A 19,009-nucleotide genomic window follows, 5' to 3' on the forward strand; every position below is an offset into this window, starting at 1 on the left:
TTAACAATGTCAAAATATCTTTCTCTATGGTTAGCAAAGTAGTAAAAGCACCATGTTGTAGAGTTATCACCATCATCATCATCACCATCATCGTCGTCATTGTCGTCCTTAGTCTTGAAGGTTTTATTCAAAATCTGACTGCTCTTACATAAGATTTTGCTTGTGGAGTATTTGAATTACAGAGCACTGTAATTCTGTATTAAAAATATATATATGTATATATGTATATATATGTGTGTGTATATATATACATATATATGTATATATGTGTGTGTGTATATATATATGCATATATATATATATAAAATGCCCACTCCTGCAAGGTGGTGAATGATCAATCTATTTGGGGACCCACAGAAAACGGACCACAAGACAAGTGAGCCCGGGACGTGGCTGGAAAGTAGAAGCAGGGAGACGACAAAGGAACGCTTCACAGAGGCAGAGACCAAAAACAAGCAGGGCACACACATCAAAGCCAGGTTTTATGTTTTTCATGGTTTTGCCCCAGCCCAGACCCTACTGTCTACAAGAGTCAGTGACATCTACTGTCTGATTTAGGTGATCAATCCTCCACCGGCTTCTAAGAAAACACTTGCACACAAGGTAGGATATTTTTCTTCCAAAAAATGTGATCAGAGACCCATGGCTTCCTCTACACAAAGGGAAAGGAATTTAAACGCAGAACATAAAAATGGGCTCTTATTTTAGCATTAGCTATTTGCATGACCCTAAGTGATTTCTAAAAAGAACCATTCCTTTTAATTTCTTGCTGCTGATGACAATGGTGCATATTCTATGCAACATAAATTTGATGGATAAATACCAATATATTTACTTGTATAATGTATACATTTTATAGAGTGTTACATATATTTATATACTTTATGTAAGTGTGTAAAAATATCCTTCTGAACTTATGCAACTAGAAATATTTGTATAATCGTTCAAATATGTTAACTAAATAACAGGCATTTCTATTGTTTCTTGTTAAGATTCACACCAACTAAGATTACATATTGTTTACTTGCCACAATATTCTATTTTATTTTATTTTGAGAAAGAGAGAGAGAAAGAAAGCATGCAAGTGGGGGATGGGGCAGAGGGACAGAAAGACAGAATCTTACATAGGCTCCATGCTCCACATGGAGCCTGAGGTGGGACTTGATCTCACAACTGTGAGATCATGACCTGAGACGAAATCACAAGTTGGACGCTCAACCGACTGAGCCATCCAGGCACCCCCACAATATTATTGATTGTAACTGAGATGTAGGAAAAATTAAAACATATTTAAATAAATGATTCTCTATATAGTTTTAGAATAATCCAGTAGATTTTATTATTTGTTTGGTTTTCTTTTCAGATGACTGCGGATTACTAGGCCAATTTAAAATTATGCAAGGATCAAGCACCGTTGCCTTACTGCAGGGCTTTTGCAATGTTTATTAGATTTGACAGATTATTTTCAAAGCTAACTTAGTTTCCGCTGGACGGGTACCACATCTCTACTAAATATAGGCTGCAATGTGTTTCCATATGAAACATGTTTGACAAAGGAAGAGATCAAGTCTTAGGTTAGATGATATGGGAAAAGGAATTTGGGTAAGTGGGAATGCGCCCTGGGTATTAGTACAGACAAGGCAGAGAGAAAGGACAGGTATTAGATCCTTACAAACCCATTTTGTAAGTGCACTTTTGCACGGGTGAGAGAATACGCAGGTCTCCTATTTCTGCTCTGACAGAAAAGCTCGTGTAGTCAACAAAACCAGCATTTTGTATCAGTCACAACAACGGCATTCGTATGGCTGCCCTGAGTTGTGCTATGGTAATATACAATCCCCAAATCTCAGTGGCATGAAAGAATCCTGCTTTATTTCTCGCCAGCTCTATTGTGTGCATTGTGGGTCAGCAGGTGGCTCTGCTCTGCCCCACCCATGTCGTCACTCCGGGACCACAGGGAGGACTCTCTCTGTACCTTTGCTACATTCTGCAACATAGGGAAAGAGGCCTGAAGGTAACAAACAGTGGTAACAGAATCCTTGGCTTAAAGTTATTTTTTTTTTCCTAAAAACTTCCTGATCGAAATTAGTCACATGGCTCCACCCCACCAGACTGGAACCAGGAATTGAAATGCTCCCGTGTGCCTGGTAGGAATGCCTCAGGATTGTCGCACAGAGAGTGGTGACACAGAGGCTTTTCTTTCCAGGAAGCAACTTTATTCGTGGCGGCACATACTGGAAGAACTGAACCCCGAGTGCCACATGGTGTAGTTTTTTATACATTTTCTATTTCTTTGTCTCCCATATGTGATATCACACAAACGTGCAGTCTGATTAAGTGGTCTCATGTTACAAGGTCGGGAGGGATGTCACCTAGGGGTATAGCCAGGTTGCCTTGAGATTTTGTTGTTTTATTTTGTTTTCCATTCCTTAGAGAGGGGACCCTACCACAGGGAGAGATGAAAAGTTTGCAGAACTAGTGACTACCATAGCATTTATCTCATTGTTACTGTCTTCTTAAGAAACTAGGGCCATTGACTTACCATGAAACCATTAAATTAAGGGAAATATTCATCGACCAAATTTTTTGCAAAATCCTACTCCTTACTTGTACCTTTATTTATTTATTTTTTTAACGTTTATTTATTTTTGGGACAGAGAGAGACAGAGCATGAACGGGGGAGGGGCAGAGAGAGAGGGAGACACAGAATCGGAAACAGGCTCCAGGCTCTGAGCCATCAGCCCAGAGCCCAACGCGGGGCTGGAACTCACGGACCGCGAGATCGTGACCTGGCTGAAGTCGGACGCCCAACCGACTGCGCCACCCAGGCGCCCCTTTACTTGTACCTTTAAAATCCCACTCCCATGCTGAAAACTTTTGGGAAAACAGAAAAGAAAGTAAATTTATTGTGCTGAGTGGGAAGGTAACAAATATATAAAGAAAAATGAATGAACTTGAGAAGCTTTGATGTGGAATTTTGGAGAGGTGAGTCATAGTACTTTGTGTATTCCTTATTCAGTGAATTTTTAGTTGAATGAGTGTGGGGACTATGTTGCCTTTGACGATAGATCTATGCCTGTTATATGTCACAGGACCTGTTACATAAAAGTCTCTCAATTAACATCTGTTGAATGCTTAATCAGGGAAGAATATTTGAGTGATTAGGTGGGAGATGGATTAAAGTGGTGGAGATAGAAATGCAGACAACTCATGCAATACAGAAGCTATGCTTTGAACAAGGACTTAGTGAAATACAGAAGATGACTTCCTCCAAAACTGTGTTAAGTACAATAGCTACTAGCTGCGTAAGGCTACTTAAATATCAATTAAGTAAAATTAAATAAAATTTAAAATTCTACTCGTTAGTTACACTAGACGATTTCAAGTACTCAATTGTTATACATGGCTAATGGTTACCATATTGGACAGCGTAGATATAAGACATTTTCATCATCGCTGTAATTTCTATTGGACAGTGCTACTCTAGATTACATTTTGGGAGAAGTCAGCCCTCTTGTAAGACAGTCTATTGCAACTAATTCTTGTTTAATGTATCATGTCTTTTGAAAAAAAAATATTGCTAGAATATGCTATCTCAAGTGAAGTGAAAGCATTTTAGCCAACTATGAAGGACAGAAGCAAGTAAAAATATCCCCTTTTTGAAATGGCAAAACAAAGACACCAGCCAAATCATGCTGGCTCCATTTGTATTAAGGATAGATTCTTAGGGGAGCCTGGGTGGTTCAGTCGCTAAGCGTCGGACTTCGGCTCAGGTCATGATCTCACGGTTCATGAGTTTGAGCCCCGACTTTGCACCGAAAGCCCAGTGCCTGCTTTGAATCCTCTGTCTCCCTCTCTCTCTCTGCTCCTCTCCTACTCATACACACACACACACACTCTCTCTCTCTCTTTCTCAAAAATAAATAAACATTTCTAAAAAAAGAATGAACTCTTAGGATGAGCATATTATGTGTAAGCATCTTATCTTAATTCCTTTTATGGTACATGAAATTGCACCTACTTATACATTGAAGATTGTGAAGAAGAGAACAGTTATCCTTTACACTGTGCCAAAATGTTGTTAATTTCAGAGGAAACATCAATTCTGTTGATACATATTGCTAGCAACAAACAAAAAGCAAACCCACATTTGGTAATAATAGTAGTTTGATAATTTTTTTTTTCCTGCTTTTACTAGTTTCTTGTTCTTCGAGAAGAGCAGTTAAACAAAAAAGGAAGAATGGCTTACGTATGTGTCCTGTCTGTCTTGTCAGTAATCTGGCCCGGGATACACTGAGAGCAATAATCACCCACTCCTCAGGAATTTGGATACTGAAGCAAAGTTACTACAAGGCTGTATCTAGATACGTACAAGATTACATTTTGGCAGAGTAGAGAAGATGGAAGGCTGCAGTCTGATGGCCTTTATGTAAAGTTTGTGTGGGAAAGAAATAGATATGAGAGAATATGAGCCCAGTTGTGTTAATTCTAAAACACACATCATCCCATTTTTTTTATAGCCATTTCTGACTCATGTAAAGAGAAGTAAAAACTTTAACACTAGTTCAAAATTATTTTTCCCCAGACCATCTGCTTCCAGGCCAAATTCTCAACATGCCAGAATCACCTTCCACTTCATTAGTAAACAAATATATTCTTTCTTTTTTGCTTAATGAAAAAAAAAGAAACCTGGTGAAAATATATCATTGGAGAAGATATTTTGAAATAAAAAGTCATAAACAGATCATAATGGCATATTCAATCCGAAAGGATGATCAGACTGATTAGAACATTTCTAGCTGTCCTGATTAAGATTCCATTTTACATATCACCTTTAGAGGTAGACATCTAACTTTTTTATGTTCACTCTTACCTACGACTTTAGAAGCTAATAATTCAATTTCTAAGGATGTATCAGCATAGCAAATCACAATACACAAATCCATTCCGCTATTAGATAAAACTTTTCTGTGGTTCCTCTGTGCAGTGTTGTGGGCAATCCAAAAATGACACAGCAGGTAAATTGGTAGAGATGATAAACACATTCTTGGCCATTTGATGTCCAAGCATGAACTCCCAGTCCCTAAGCCACACCACCTGGTTTGGCAGTATGATCATGATGCTGAAGGGTCAGAGAAACCTGGGTTTCATGCAGACCCTGCTGTTTCCTAGGCTGGGAGCCTGAACTAACTCATTCTACTTTACTAAGACGTGGATTCCTCATCTGTAAAATGGTAATGATCATAGTACCTACTGTACAGGATTAGTGTTTTGGATAATTCATAGTTAGCATTGTAAACTACCTGAACATTGTTCTCCAGAAAATAGTTTCTCCTGCTTTCTCCCAATTATCATTATTTATCAAATATAAGTAATTGCTGTTGAGTTTCTGTCATTTGCTACCTTAAACTTCTAGCAGATGTGGGTGGTAAGGCACTCACATGTGAAAAATTAACCTACACAACAAAAAAGTCTATACAAATAGAAGTGCATCAAGATATTACAGGCTTTCAGATCCTAGGGGCTAGAATGATGCAGGAAGCATCAAGGAGGATGAGAGACTTAAGCTTGGCTTGGAAAGTTTAGGTAAGGAGAGAAGAGTATGGTGACATTCTGCTATAAGATATCCAAGTGAGAAGAGACCCTGAGATTCTTCTATGTTCAAGAAGCCGCCACTGATAAGGCCTTGATGACTTCTACTTTTCCCAGGAAAAAGGTCATTGATTTCCTGTTTCACGTCTCCGAGAAAAAACTAAGAGGAGAAAAACCACCAAGTCTAACGAGGGAACCTTAAAAAATATCACCTTCGTAGGCACAAATGGCTGCTCTATTTTCGCGAGTTCACATTATTAGTAGTGCACCCAACTCATACTCAGAAGATGAGAGTTTGAGAATTCATGACGCACTCACTTCATCTCAGTTTTGTACTTGGTAATATGTCGCACTTCCTTTAACGCGTGAGTGAGCCACAAGGGCACCCAGTTGACAGAGTGACACTAAAGAACGTAGAAGTAACCTGTCCCAGACAGGGTGATGTCATGAAACTCAATGGTGTGGGATGACCACGTTAAAGGAAGTGGCACCTGACATTTCATCAGTCTTTATAGTTTATTAAGTATTTTCCAAGACGAGTTCCATTTTTTAACATTTCTATCTGCACAATCCTATAATTGGAAATAGAGGTCTTTGAGTTTCTGCTTTTAATGTCACACACCTTCCCTTTTACAATAAGCACTTATAAACTACAAATCCATACATGCAAATGTGGTCATGAGTTCAGAGCCCTGAAAAGTTTGGCAGGGGTGGGGAAAAAGAGAGAAAAATGGTAATTGAGCACAATACCTCTTGAGGGATGGCTGATGTGGATGGTCTGACTCCCTTTACAACCTGCATTTGTGTCAATAGCCTATGTGGTCTCTATGCAGGGAGGTTCCAGAGATGACAGTAGAGCAACTGTGAGATGCAGTGAAGATGATATTCCCTGAAGGTTTAGTTTGGCAGAAGATAAACTGTACAGTTGTGGTCGTGATTCAAGTCTACTTCTACATATACATTTAAATCTGGCTGTTGCCTTTTCTCAGTTAAAAAGAGTGAATTGTCAGCTTTAGGAAGGCCATATTGAGAGCAGGAATTTTTAGAGTGTTCCACAATAAACTCAACTTATGCTCAGCCATTTCAGGTTTTGAGTATACATGATTGCTGACCAAAGTTTCCCATGGGAAATAGGGAGGAAAAAACAAAACAGAAGAAGTGATCACACTGTTGGTGAACTTTATATCATGTCCCAAATTGGAGAAACTTCTTGAAGTACACAATGATTATGCATGCCATTTATCAAGCAGTTATTATATGCCAGGCACTGTGTGTACTACCACAATCCTATGAGGTACATATTCTAAAATCCATTTTAGATAAACGGGAATTGAGGCATAAAGTTTAATGCAATTACCCAAGTTCACACAATAAATAAACACAGAACTAGAGACAAATCCTTTTCTCCTTGGATTCAAGTGGGATTGAAGATATATTTTGAAAGTAGAACTAAGAGGATTGGCAAGCAAACTGGTTTTGGGATATGAAGGAATGAGAAAAGTGAAAAATGACTTAGAAGATTCTTTAGCTCGAGCAATTGAACACTGGAGTTACTGTCTCCTGAGATGGGACAAAACTGGGAAGGTGCACCTGAAAAGAAAATGAATAATTCATATTACATATTATGTTTCAGGTACTTATTAAATATTAAGTGGAGGTGTCACATAGGAATTTGGCTCGAGGACTTCTGAATTTGAGGGAAAGCTCAAGGCTAAGGTTACAAATTTGGGTGCCATCAATTTAAAAAATTCACTTCTATCCAGACTTCCTGCAGTAATAGAAAGAGTAAATGGTAATAGAGAAGGGCCAGAGGACTGAGAATATGATACTCCACCTTTTTTTTTTTTTTTTAAATTTTTTTTTTTTTTTCAATGTTTATTTATTTTTGGGACAGAGAGAGACAGAGCATGAACGGGGGAGGGGCAGAGAGAGAGGGAGACACAAAGTTGGAAACAGGCTCCAGGCTCTGAGCCATCAGCCCAGAGCCCGACGCGGGGCTCGAACTCATGGACCGCGAGATCATGACCTGGCTGAAGTCGGACGCTTAACCGACTGCGCCACCCAGGCGCCCCTACTCCACCTTTTTAAGCTCGTGAAGTGTTATGGATGGAATTGCATCCACCCACCAAATTCACGATGTGGAAGAAGACTTAACCCCCAAAGTGACTGTATTTGGAGATGGGGCCTTTAAGGAAGTAATAAAGGTTAAATGAGAAATAAAGGTTAAATAAAGGTTAAATGAGGTCATAAAGTGGGACCCCAATCCAATAGGCCCGGTGTCCTGATAAGAGGAAAAGACACCAGGATGCTCACAAGAAGAAAAGGCCATATAAGGACACAGTGAGGAGACGGCAATCTATAAACCAGAAGAGGTCTCAGAAGAAAAACTGGTGACACCTTGACCTTGCATTTCCCATATCTGTAACTGTGAGAAGTAAATTCTGTTGTGTAAGCCAGCCAGTCTGCGGTACTTTGTTATGGTGGCCGTAGCGAACTAATACATGAAGAGAGGCCCCAGTCCAGCAGGAGTGACACAGAAGCAGCCTTCAATGAGGTGGAGGGAAAACTGGCCATGGGGGTGTCCCTCCAAGTCAGAACTGGAGCAGGGAAAGATCAGCTGTGTCACATCCTGCTGATCAAGAGTCTTAAAGTTGCTCTCAGCTTGGCTGAAGTTCAGACAGGATTTTTCCTGACTCTAAGCCTTTGAATTCCCTTTCCTTAAAGCATTTACTTTAGAAAACTTGTAGTTGTAAATTCTTTCTCTGTCTCTTTGAGATGTGTATCTTTTGAAAAACTTCTAGCCACCATCACAAGCCAGGAATGTCTTCCTCAAGGACCTGGGAGCCATCCCTTTGGAGCATCATCATTAAGGATGATGGTGCTCCTATCTCCCAGTTGCTTTGGGAAGATAGGAGCATGACTTCCATTTGGTGCTGAAAAGCAAGTACAGATGGTCTAATCAGAAAGAGAAAACATTTGTGATTTCAGGAATAACTCAGCATGCTCAACACATCCCATTGATCAACCTCATGCCTAATTTTCCCCACTATTGTTCCACTAGCTCACCCCAGTGATTAAAACTACTCCCACCTTTTGTTTCAGTAGAGTTGAGGCTTTAGTTTTGGCCTCTCTCTTCTATTGCAATATTCTTTTTTTCTCCCCTTAATATTCCTGAATAAAGTCTTCCTTGCTTGTCCAATGTTTCCTGGTGTATTTTTGCTTAGACAGGACCAGTAAGTTGAGGATTGAGAACTGATCACTGTACTCTCAACATGGATGTCATTAGTGGACTATAGCTTTAGGTTTAAAGATTCAGTGAATAACATATTTTCAGAATACCAGTAGATGATTGATATGGAGAAGTTAGTTCACTGGTTTCAATGACAATATCTCTTTACTTTGTGATTAATGAATTATGTTACAAATAGTCACTTCTTTTTGATTCTCTTCAAGATTTTAGGTATTTGAAAATACTCCGAAAAATGGCATAAGCTGTTTAAGTATGCAGTGGTTATTCAAACACAAATGGTTACATTTTATTTTTTTAAGTTAAAGGCGGAAACCACTTGAGATGAAATAAACTTTACAGATAATGAAATCTGATACACTGGCCCATGGAGGGAGCTATCTTCATGACATTTGATTAGCATCTTCTGAAGAATTTTTTTAAAGCTTGTGAGGAAAATTCCATTTCTTTTTCTTGTTAATGCTTGTTTTCTTCACGTGGTTCTTTTATGCAAATATCCCTGGTTATGGTTTTGGTGAACAATTCAGGCCAGGCTGACACGTTAGTGTCAAAGAAGTGGAGGATTTCAAAACTCAATGCTAAGCCTGTGGATTTGCAAACAACCCATCAAGCTGTATCTAAAATTACCTTTGCTGCTTGGAAAATGACTGTTAACTTGTACTGCGCTCAGAAGTGGCAATTGCTAATTATATGGAAATATTTTAACTTAATGAAGTAAGAAAATGTAGTCGGCTTCCTTATTTTAATACCCTTTTTTCTTCTCTGCTAGTTTGATGTCCTAACCTACTTGACAATTTTCTCTCTTGTTTCTAGATTGAAACAGTCTAAGGGATATTTGTTAGAAAATTCACCAGAATGTGTATAAATTAAACATTTACAAAGTACCTTTTCAGATCCTAAATTCATCCTTTCTTTTCTTGTGTCAAAAGAGGTACACAATTATTGAAAAATGTCTGGAAAGCATAACAACAAAAAGGGAAACAACAATGAAAATGCCCTGAGCCACAGGTAAACTGTTGAGAAGGTGCTATCGCATTCAAGCCAAGACGGCAACAAGATTCCATATTGTGGATCTCTTCGTGCTCCAAATGCATAATGACAATGATAGAAATTTAAAAGAGGACATTCAAGAGACATACATATACGATAAAATCAATGCAAACAACTTTGTGTAACAAATAAAAAAAATCTTACTTGGAAAACATTGTGCCTAGCTGATGCTGTGAGGTACTGGGATCGCACAACATGTGAGCACTGAGAGTTTAGCCTTCTTGGGAAAATGAGGATAAGAGCTCCATTTAATCAACTCTCAATGCTTGGAATCAGTCGCTGGACCAGGACTCTCAGTCCTAAGGTGACACAGTCTGTGACCAGAAAGCGAAAGGAAATAACAAAATAACATATGTTTAAGTAATGCTGTTCTCTGGTTTAGGGGCTTGATCTCTATATGCTTAATAACACCAGGTACAAGAGTCCTCAGCCCTCAAAAATAGATTTAGTTCTGAACCAGGGCCATGGGGAGTACAGAGACAGAGGGAGAAATGTTGTGGAGAGAGAGAGAGAGAGAGAGATTGCAAGACAGAGAGAGAGAGAGAGATCTTTTCTCAACATGAATCTTACATTCTTACAAAATATCAGTAACATATAAGGCAAAATAAAGTAGTGACACATAAGATAGGCGAATATAAAAAACTAATAAATATTAGAATGGGAAATATATTCATTTAAATAAACTTAATAGATTGATAAACTTCAAGCTAGATAAAACCAATGATAGAATAAATAAAGAAATCATATTTGAGAGTTAGCTAAGGGTCCAGTAAGAGAAAAGATCAAACACACATGCACACACACACACACACACACACACGTGCATATACATATTTAAAATGCAAATATTAGGCAGCAGAGAAAACAGAAATGGGAAAGTTTCAATATTTATATAATTGGAATTCTTTTTTTTTTTTTCAAAATTTTTTTTTTATTTTTTAACATTTATTTATTTTTGAGACAGAGAGAGACAGAGCATGAAGTGGGGGAGCGTCAGAGAGAGGGAGACACAGAATCTGAAACAGGCTCCAGGCTCTGAGCTGTCAGCACAGAGCCCGACGCGGGGCTTGAACTCACTGACCGCAAGATAATGACCTGAGCCAAAGTCGGCCGCTTAACCGACTGAGCCACCGACGCGCCCCTATATAATTGGAATTCTTAAAGAAGAGAAGAAATGACATGGAATCAATATTTGTTCAAACTGAAGAATTGTTTAAAGTTAAAGGAGAAATAAGCAGTGCATTTCAAATTTCATGTAGTTAAAAAAATTTCCCACCTGGATAAGCTGAAAATATTGAAAACTTGAAAATAGCCAAGTAAAGACATATCATATGAAAAAAAAAAGACAAATATGTCCTAATTACTCTGATAAAATTTTCGTCAGCAGCAACAAAAAGATGTTAGAAGACAGTAGTATAATGTCTCCAAGTACTCAAGGAGTATTAGTTAACTAACTAACTAGTTAGTTAACTATTTAACTAATATTCAATAGAAGGGCACATCAGAGGCATTGCAGGAGCCAAAAGATGAAGACAGTTTGTCATTCACAAACCCTTGGAGTTATTACTCTTTCTAAAACAGAATCCTTACCCATTTATCACTGTAACATATTAGAATATGTTTATCATATTAGTATATTATACGATACCATGCTATTTTTTTCCCACTGCTTTTCCCACTAGAATACAAGGCCCACAAGGGTGGGGGCTTTATATATTTAATTTGTTGCTGGATTTCTGTCCTTTGTTGATGGGCACTCAAAGATATCTGAACTGTTAAGATGGAACTACTTTATGAGATAGCTCTGCTTAGATCAAGTATGTAAAAAAAAAAGAGAGATTTCAGAGGCATAAGTGCTTATACTTGTATTTCTATAATTTTACTTTACTTTATTATCTTCTATTGGCTTAGTTAATACAATAAGATTTATATCTCTTTCTACTGCCAATGCCTTACATGCCTGCCTATTATTGACTTTGTATTGGGATACAGGATATCCTAGACTTAATAGCTCATGTGTTGTTAAATTTCTGCATGATAAAGTATTTAACTACAGTTTATTTTAGTTTGTGGAATTTATGTCCAGATAGGTGTAATTTCTATCCTAGGAGTGGCTATCATTTGGAACACCTTAATTTGAAATCTTCATCTCAGGAATTAGCATTAGGGATTGAAAACTCGGGGTTATCAGCGAATTCTAACAATAAGGTAGGGATTGTTGGAAATACTTTTTTTTTAATGTTTTTATTTTTGAGACAGAGACAGACAGATCGCAAGCAGGGTAGGAGCAGAGAGAGAGGGAGACACAGAATCCTAAGCAGGCTCCAGGCTCTGAGCTGGCAGCACAGAGCCCAACGTGGGGCTCGAACTCACAGACTGTGAGAGCATGACCTGAGCTGAAGTCGAACGCTCAACCGACTGAGCCACCCAGGCGCCCCGAAAATACTTTCTAACTAGAGAATTGACTGTGACTGTGGCAAGTTGTGAGGGCGGCTAGGGGGATGGTATGGTCAACTCTGCCTTTTCATGCGCAACCTAGGAGGATCTAGCAAGGACAAGTGAGCAGTACATTAGGTCTATAGGTTCTAGTTTCCTGAAGACACGGTCACCTGGTCCCAGAAGCCAGAATGATTCCGCCATCAAAATATTGTTTCATTCATCTTAGAATGAATCTTTCAATCCTGGGAATTATTGGAGTGCCTGAGATAAATAGTGTAGCCTTTGGTGTAGATTATTAAAAATAGATTGTAAGACTGCCTTTGTGCCTTCTTGCTAAACCAAAATAGTTTATTTTGTCTAAAACATATTTTCTTTATAGAAAATCACCTAGTAACCTCATAACCAGGTATTAGAAGATGAGGCTTAAAGCCTTAGTTAAGTCTAATTGCTGAAGATTATTGATATTTATCAAAAAAAATCTGACCTTGCCCGACAGCTAATCCATAGTCAGATGGAAAAGTTGTAGAATAGCAGGCTGTATCAGTAAGTATTTTCCAAAGAAGCAGAACCAGGAAGCCATATATATATATATATATATATATATATATATATATGACCCTATCTTTACTTGAATATTTTCAAGTTTTAATATAATTTATCCAGGTGGGGATATTTTTTTTTTTATAATTTTTTTTTAACGTTTATTCATTTTTGAGACAGAGAGAGACAGAGCATGAACGGGGGAGAGGCAGAGAGAGAGAGGGAGACACAGAATCTGAAACAGGCTCCAGGCTCTGAGCCATCAGCACAGAGCCCGACGCGGGGCTCGAACTCATGGACGTGAGATCATGACCTGAGTGGAAGTCGGACGCTTAACCGACTGAGCCACCCAGGCGCCCCAAGGTGGGGATATTTTTAACTACATGAAATTTGAAATGCACTTCCCCGATGACCTATTATTCCTCTATTTTTAAACAATTCTTCAGTTTGAACAAATATTGATTCTATGTCATTTCTTCTTTTCTTTAAGAATTCCAAATAATTAAATATAAATATATTTACATATATATATAATCTTACTGGTTCTGTTTCCCTCTCTCTCTCCATATATATATATAAAGTCACTATGGACACATATTTAATGGCCAATGCATGATCATTCAGTAAAAAAAAAAAAGATCCTTGTTATGTGGTGGCAAATTATTTGGTGACAATGTTACCTGAATAAACTTGGAATGCATATAATGTACCTAATGAACAGATAGCATTAGTGGAAAAATTTGAAAGCAGATTGTTATTAGATAGGTTTGTCATCCCATTTGAAAAGGCACTAAAAGAAAGAGAACCTAATTGGCTGATTTGCAAGCAGGAATGAAGAAAGTAGTGTAGCTATTCAGCCACTTGTAGGTTTGGAACAAGTAACTGCTTTTCAACCCCAAACAATAAAAGACAAATAAAAAAAATTATTAAGCAACAAAATCAGATGAAACCACTGTCTAAATGCAAGGATCAAATTAAAGATCCAGCTTTCAAATTGTTCAACCTTTGAATGGCTTGGGTGCATCTCATGAAGCCTTTTCCTTGGAGAAAGTGACTTAGGGGAAAGAAACCACAGTGTGCTTTTCTCCTGGAAACCTATTAGGCAGCATTTATACTCAGAGAGAGGGGGAGAAAAAGTCTTGGGAAAAAGTATGGGTGTGGTTCTTAGGACGCGCTGCTAACTAAAATGAAATAGGCAAGTATTTGAGACAGACAGACTAGCAAAGAGAAGACCTGGTTCACATTTTACTGTTTTGACCATTGAATAACCTTGAACTCTCACATTTATATGGGAGAAAACAACCTGAGAACCTGGTAAGTCCCGAAAGAGAATGCGGTGGCCCTGAGGATATGTTCTTCAAAATATTAACTGCAGAAAGCATAATTACCAATGGCTCCAGTGGTCCCTCCAAAACCATCACCACATGTGTGCTTGGGCTACACTTCCCACAGGCTGCTCCCCACTAATGACTGAATACAGGGAGGCTCGTTCCCAGGAGCAGGACCCATCTAATGGGAAACTTTGGCTTAAGGACTCACTGATGTCCTTGTCAAAAGTTCCTTGGAATTGTCATGCATTTTAACATGCATCAACCTTCCTTCCTTCCGTCTTTCCTCACTTCTTTCTCTTTACATTTTTTTTTTTTAACATTTATTTATTATTAAGAGACAGAGCACAAACAGGGGAAGGGCAGAGAGAGAGGGAGACACAGAATCGGAAGCAGGCTCCAGGCTCTGAGTTGTTAGCACAGAGCCCGACACAGGGCTTGAACTCGCAAACCACAAGATCATGACCTGAGCCGAAGTCGACGTGTAATTGACTGAGCCACCCAGGCGCCCCTCCTCACTTCTTTCTCTTTTTCCTTTCCTTGGGGTCAGGCCTGTATATGATCTGAAGGTTCCCCAGTCTCTTCTAGCACCTTCTCCATTTTCTTCCACAGGCACTTCTCTAAATAAATTTTTGCACATGTAGTACTCTCTTGGCATCTGCTTCTTACAGGTAGCAGACTATTACAAAGGGCATGTTCTGGAGAACATCCTCTTCAGAGGTGGCCTAAGAGAATAATGAAGGACATTCCAGAGGTTGGAAGCAAAGGGCTAAATAAAACAATGGGCTGGAAACCCCCTTGCAAGGGCTAAAACCAGGGCATAATCATGAACATTTCCCTTTCCTTAGAAATTTATGCCTAGCTCCAGGAACTCGACTGCTTAGTATATCGTGTTCCTTCCACCTTCTAAATAAGAGAGTTTTTTGCAGATATCTTGTTCCTGACCCACAATTGTGTACAGGTGGGTTGTTGACAAATAGCTTACCTTTTGAGTACATAGTTCTCTGGATCAAGAGGAGATGGTTTCAGCCTACAGTATACACTGCATCAGTCAGGAGACAAAAACCACACCACTTATTTAATGGGGAATTCAATAGGAAACACTGTAGGTGAAAAGGCAGAAAGGGAACACGAAAGCTATCACAAAGAGTATGAAATGGAAGCAGCTACCACTTTCAGGGGTTGGAAACAGAAAGAAAAAGTCAGGATTATCGCAGCCTCTAATGTGGAAGAGGAACTCTCTGTGGATGGAGTGCAAACCTCAATGGTCTGGCACTCGCCCTTGTTCGCCGGTTCTATTGTCTCTGAGGGGACAAAGTGAGTGTTTCCTTTGAAGAGCGCTGAAAAATTACAAACCATTATTGGCTGCTGTCGCTGGCATATCTCCCACTGATGTACCACAGCACTCTTACTGGAGTGATTTTGCAGGATCAAAATGCAAGCATCACGTATCTTTTTTCTTCTTCCAGTCTCCAGTCTTCTCCTAGAATCCCCAGAGGGAAAAGCCCAACTGGGAGTCAGCTGGCAAAAGAGGAAAGATGGTTTGCAGAGTCTCAGTGTCATAAAGTACAGTACAGCAGGTAAAATTCAAGCTGAAAGATAGCAGCTTAATGATGAGCATACCTCCTGTTATAAATATTACTGTACGTCACTCAGACTGCTAAGCCTTTATGTCTCATGGCATGGCTGGATAAACATCTTTAATTTTTTTTTTTTTTTCTCATTCAGAGAGGTTGTAAGTGTATTTCAGTTGTAAGGTAAACAGTGAAACAAATATTTGCTGATCAGAAGGGTAGACTGTGCTGGTCTTTAGGGTTATTTATAATGCATGTCTTTTTCTTCCCTAATTTTTGGGCATAAGGTTGATTCATGCTCTAACTTTTTGTGACAGAGCCACAAACCCATTTCTGACCCATGAGTGGAGACTGGGAATGGTGTGTATCATTTCTGGGGTCTGCCTTTAAGTTTTGACCCAAGGCTCTTAGGAGCACCCTCTTTCCTTCTGTACACCTCAGAATGACCCCCAGAGTTCAAGATAAGGCTGCCTCATTAGCCTGGATCCAGAGGGACTAAGGAGCAAAGTCTCTAGTTAATCACAATACCCATGAAACATGAAAGAGAAGGGAACCATGCTGTGCTTAAGCCAATGACATCTGGGGGCTGTTTATTAATGCAGCTAATCTACTGCATTTCTGACTGATAATATCTATGTTTGTTTCAAAACAACTTCTTAGTGATGTACTCTTTCTCTGGTGATAACATGGATGAACTAAACCTTTTAAAGTTTATTTTTAAAATTGTTTATTTCTATTCCTTTATATATATATATATATATTTTTTTAAGTTTATCTAAATAAGTTTTTTTTAATTTTAATTTAAATTTAATTTTTTATTTATCTAAATAAGTTATTTTAAAAATTGTTTATTTTTATTCCTTTATATATATATATATATTTTAAGTTTATTTATCTAATAAATAGGTTTATTTATTTATATATATATATTTATTTCTATTCCTTTATATATGTATATATATATTTTTTTTTTTTTAAGTTTATTTATCTTATTTTGAGAGAGAGAAGGGCGGGGGGACAGAGAGAGGGAAAGAATCCCTGGTAGGTTCCATATTGTCAGCCTGGAGCCCTACATGGGGTTCAATCTCCCAACCCTGGGATCATGACCTGAGCAGAAATCAAGAGCCAGACGCTCAACTAAATGGGCCACCCAGGTGCCCCTATTCCACTTCTTTTTAAAAAATAATTTGAGATAGCTAGTAACTGTAAACTGTAAACAAATAAACAAACTGTAAAAAAATGCTAAATGATTGTTGGAGGTCCCAAGAGGATGACCATTGTTTGACCAGTAAGCTGGACGCAGGCAATCAGAGACACCTCACCCTCTCCCCTGTCCTTGGAATGTACATTCTGCCCATCATTCCCACAGAGAAAGCTGTTTCCAGGGACACAGCCTTGAGACAGTAATGTGTTATTAAGACCATCTGGACTGTGTACATGATTGAACTCCATTAAGGCCTTTGTAGAAACTCAAGATTCTCTGCGGATGGGTGTGGAGATCTACTCATCCTGCAGCAATACAAGACAAACCTCATAGGTAAGTTCCCTGGCTTGTTAAACCTCCCACCTACCTGTCATTCTGGAGTGATCTGCCTCTTTCTTCAATCTCTCCTTGTCCTCAGTGTATGAGGGCCAGTTTCAGATTTCACCTAAGAAATTTCCAAGGTTTTGAACCATCCGTGATCCTTTTTATATGGACAAAATTGATTTGAATTGTAGAGCTGTCTGAACGCCAGAGGCCTTCCCCCAGTTTGAATTTTAAGGAAATTAAAATATTTTTGATTTGGCCAAAAAGTACATTTTAAATAAAAACTTAAAGAAATACAAATGCATTTAGTATTTGTAGTCAGCCCAGTGTATCTGTTAGTGGCTGATTGTTAATGTGGTCTTAAAAACTTGCCAAAATCCAAAAGATGTGACGGTGCTAAGCCTAAACAACTAAATAATTCATCATCGAAAATTAAATAATTTTCTCTTTAAAAACTTAAAATGCATGCATTTGAAAGGCATAACTCTGGCTATAATTTCAAATCTATATTTTTAAAACAGGGAAGAAAGTAGAATAAAAACTTTATTGTAGGTGACCCTATAAGCTCTCAAATGGAGGTCTGAGCCTTTATTTTCATAGGTTATGCTGGGCATTTTTTAAAAGTAGATAACATTGTAACCTTTAAAAAGCCAGATTTTTAATTACCAGAATAAATTACCTTATTTCTTTACATTGCTTTATATTTCTCAAGTCTCATAATCCATTTGAATTGGTGTAGAAGTCAGATAAAGAAAATCACATCTGTTACTTATCTATTTACTTTCCCCAGCTTGATTGAAATATAATTGTCATATAAGACTGTATACATTTAAGGTGCAGAGCTGGTTGATTTGGTACACTTATATACTATAAAATGATTAACACCAGAGTGTAAGCTAATACCTCCATCCTCTCACATAATCACCATTTTTTAATTCATTTTTAAATTGCAGCCTCTACTTAACCTAGACTCCATATTGTCAAAATGAAATAATTGTAAATACCTTTTTTTTTGCCCTGAAGTTCAGCCAGATGGCATGCCCCAGGTGTGAAGTTTCAAGCATGATTCTATTCAAATGTCAAAGGTTCCAGAACAAACTCCGCATACCAGCCACACTGTCTTTGCTCCAGACCCGAATTCTCTAGGGGGAGCTTGGATTCCATCTAGCAAAGTTCATAAGCAACCCTCCATCAAACAGAAGTAGGGATCTCACTGAATCTCTTTCTGCTTTTCAAAAGAATGTGTGGTAAGTGTTTTTTTTTGTTTTGTTTTTTTGGTGTTTTGTTTTGTTTTGTTTTGTTTTGTTTTGCCTACATCCAGGTTAGATAAAAGAGATGTTCTAGGGAATTAAGTGAGAGGCCTCTTCTCAGTCTTGGCAGGTTGAGGTCTGCAAGAGGGGAACTATTCCCAAGAAGAGTTTCAGCAACATGGTGCTTAAATGCCATAGGCCGTGAAAGTCAGAACTGAAGTTTCATGATTTCCACTGTGAAAAACACGGAGCCGGATTAATTTAAGATGAAGTGTTGGTGGCAGTTAGATGGGGGGGGAGGGGGGGCAATTTGTGGCAAAAGTCAGTCTTTTGAAGATAAGGATTTATTTGCTAATGATACTACTTTACATTGGTAGAGGTCTGTTAGATTTTCAAAAACATTTTGAGCAGATTGTTATTTTTTTCTTCCCCAGAACACAGGAGTTTACTCTCACCATTTC

The 19,009-nt window shown here is 38.3% G+C and overlaps 1 long non-coding RNA gene across 1 annotated transcript; it reads left to right on the plus strand.

Annotated features, from left to right (window-relative positions):
* Positions 1-314: 314 nt before the first annotated feature.
* Positions 315-18,734, plus strand: LOC123578743. Its single transcript, XR_006702495.1, has 4 exons — positions 315-603; positions 15,666-15,776; positions 17,030-17,307; positions 18,322-18,734. It is a non-coding gene; the product is annotated as an uncharacterized LOC123578743 (long non-coding RNA).
* Positions 18,735-19,009: the final 275 nt, after the last annotated feature.

This window comes from Leopardus geoffroyi, chromosome A1, assembly GCF_018350155.1.
Source record: "Leopardus geoffroyi isolate Oge1 chromosome A1, O.geoffroyi_Oge1_pat1.0, whole genome shotgun sequence".
Taxonomy (NCBI): Eukaryota; Metazoa; Chordata; class Mammalia; order Carnivora; family Felidae; genus Leopardus; species Leopardus geoffroyi.